The following is a 3,518-nucleotide window of genomic DNA, read 5'->3' on the forward strand; positions in this document are numbered from 1 at the left end:
TGTGTGTGTGTGTGTGTGTGTGTGTGTGTGTGTGTGTGTGTAATTAAAATGGGCAAATTGATATTTTGATATAGGCATGCATTGAGAAATAATCACCATAATCAAAACATAACATATTTATGCGATGGGCATGCATCCTTCTGATTCTAATTCCAGTTCTCAGTAGACTGGGAAAGGAGTATTGCTGTGAGTTCAAGGCCAACCTGAGCTACATAGTGAGTTCTAGGCCAGGCTAGTCTACAGAGTGAGACCCTGTCTCAAAAAGAAAAATCTATTGCCTTTATAGTTATGTGTATATGTGGTTTCTCAAAAATAAAAATAAATACGATGTTAAGATCTCTTTTAATAATTTTCAAGTATACAGTATACCATTGTTAACCTTGTTCAAACATTACAGTAAGTCTTCAAAATTTATTCTTCTTTCCTAACAACCCTATTTTGGAGTTTGTCTGTGGAGGTTTCAATGAATTGGTATTATAGGCTCATATATTTTCATGCTTCGTCCCCAGATGATGAGCTGTCAAGGAAGGTTAAGAAGCTGTGTCCTTGTGCTGGAGAGATGGCTCAGTGGTTAAGAGCACTTACTGTTCTTCCAGAAGTCCTGAGTTCAATTCCCAGCAATAACATGGTGGCTCACAACCATCTATAATATGATCTGATGTCCTCTTCTGGTGTGTCTAAATACAGCAATGTACTCACATAAAATAAATAAGTCGCTAAAAAAAATTTGTATTAGATATTTACTTTATTTTCATTTCAAATGTTATTCCGTTTCCTGGTTTCCCCTCTGAAAACCCCCTATGCCTTTCTCCCTCCCCTTACTCACCAACCCACCCACTCCCCCTTCCTAGACATGGCATTCCCCTACACTGTGGAGGCTTCACAGGACCAAAGGCCTCTCCTCCCATTGATGACCGACTAGGCCATCCTCAGCTACATATGCAGCTGGAGCCATGAGTCCCATGTGTACTCTTTGGTTAGTGATTTAGTCCCTAGAAACTCTGGGGGTACTGGTTGGTTCATATTGTTGTTCCTCCTATGGGGCTGCTAACCCCTTCAGCTCCTTGGGTCCTTTCTCTAGCTCCTCCATTGGGGACCCTGTGCTCAGTCTAATGGTAGGGTACAAGGATCCACCTCTGTATTTGTCAGGCACTGGTAGAGCCTCTCAGGAAACAGCTATAACAGGCTTATGTCAGCAAGAATTTGTTGGCATCCACAATAGTGTCTGGGTTTGGTGATTGTTTATGGAATTGATCCCCAGGTTGGACAGTCTCTGGGTGGTCATTCCTTCAGTCTCTGTTCCACACTTTGTCTCAGTAACTCCCTCCATTGGTATGTTGTTCCCCCTTCTAAGAAGGAACAAAGTATCCACACTTTGGTCTTCCTTCTTCTTGAGTTTCATATGTTTTGCAAATTGTATCTTGGGATTTCGAAACTTCTGGGCTAATATCCATTTATCAATGAGTGCATACCATGTGTATTCTTTTGTGATTGGGATACCTCACTCGGGTTATTTTCTAATTCCATCCATTTGCCTAAGAATTTCATAAATTCATTGTTTTTAAAAGCTGAGTAGTACTCCATTGCATAAATGTACCACATTTTCTATATCCATTCCTCTGTTGAGGGACATCTGGGTTCTTTCCAGCTTCTGGCTATTATAAATGTGGCTGTGATGAAGATGGTGGAGCATGTGTCCTTATTACATGTTGGAGCATCTTCTGGGTATATACCCAGGAGTGGTATTGCTGGGTTCTCAAGTAGGACTATGCCCAGTTTTTTGAAGAACAGCCAAATTGATTTCCAGAGTGTTCCTCTTTCTCCATATCCTCACCAGCATCTGCTGACCCCTGAATTTCTTATTTTAGCCATTCTGACTGCTGTGAGGTAGAATCTCAGGGTTGTTTTAATTTGCATTTTCCAGATGACTAAGGATGTTGAACATTTCTTTAGTGCTTCTCAGCCATTTGATATTCCTCAGTTGAGAATATTGTGTTTAGCTCTGTACCCCATTTTTTAATAGGGTTATTTGGTTCTCTGGAGTCTAACTTCTTGAGTTCTTTGTATATATTGGATATTAGTAAATATCTTTCCCAATCTGTTGGTTGCTGTTTTGTCCTATTGTTAGTGTCCTTTGACTTACAAAACTTTGCAATTTAATGAGGCCCCATTTGTTCTTGATCTTAAAGCATAAGCTATTGGAGTTATGTTCAGGAAATTTTCCCCTGTGTTTATGTTCTCAAGGCTCTTCTCCACTTTCTCTTCTACAAGTTTCAGTGTATCTGGTTTTATGTGGAGGTTCTTGATCTACTTGGACTTGAGCTTTGTACAAGGAGATAAGAATGGATTGATTCACATTCTTCTACATGATAACTGCCAGTTGCGCCAGCACCATTTGTTGAAAATGCTGTCTTTTTTCCACCAGATGATGTTAACTCTTTGTGAAAGATCAAGTGACCATAGGTGTGTGGGTTCATTTCTGGGTCTTCAGTTCTATTCCATTGATCTATCTGTCTGTTGCTGTACCAGTACCATGCAGTTTTTATCATAATTGCTCTGTAGTGCAGCTTGAGGTCAAGGATGGTGATTCCACCAGAAGTTCTTTTATTGTTGAGAATAGTTTTCTCTGTGATAGGTTTTTTTTGTTATTCCAGATGAATTGCAAATTGGTGAAGAAGAAGAAGAAGAAGAAGAAGAAGAAGAAGAAGAAGAAGAAGAAGAAGAAGAAGAAGAAGAAGAAGAAGAAGAAGAAGAAGAAGAAGAAGAAAGTGTGTCATTGTTGGAAATGTTCCTGGCTCTCACTCAGCCTTCAGTCTTGACTGAAACTTACATCATGGGCTCCTAAGGCCTCAAATGTGTGAGGGTAGGACTGAAAGTAAACCACCAGATTTCCTGGTTGGCAGCTTGCAGATGGTGGAACTTCTTATCCTCCATAATATCACGAGTTAATCCTTTATCATAAATCTTTGTCTGTATGTCTTATTGGTTCCTAGTGTATTATAACTGACACTTCCTTCCTCTGAATCAGAAGTCCTTTAGTTTTTACTAGAACCTACAACTTCATGAGTGGATAGCTTGCTAATCTGTAACTATTGTTTATCTCAAGCCCTCTACAGTTCTTGATACAGCATAAGATAAAGTGAAGTCTTCCAAGGAAGCAAATATTCATTGAGAATCTAACACATACAAGGAACACTGCCTCAACTCTCAAGCTGCAGATTCTATTTATGTCAATTTAGTAGTGGAATAGACGTATGGGCAGTTTCTTTGAACAGAAATCAGCATGTTTTCATTTCTTTAGAAGAGTTGAGGGAAAAACATTAAGATGTGGTTGGGATACAACAATTCAGAGCAGTCGGATTCACTTATGTGTCTCACCAAAAATTGTAAATTCTGACATTTCACAGGTCTTCAAATGTCATGCGTAAAAACAAGTTCATAACAATAGGATTGAAAAGACTCAGAGGATTTGGAGGGAAAACATGATACTTTCCATGGCTTAAAATATGTGCTTGATC

The sequence above is a fragment of the Mus pahari genome, chromosome 7 (genome assembly GCF_900095145.1).
Source record: "Mus pahari chromosome 7, PAHARI_EIJ_v1.1, whole genome shotgun sequence".
Classification (NCBI taxonomy): Eukaryota; Metazoa; Chordata; class Mammalia; order Rodentia; family Muridae; genus Mus; species Mus pahari.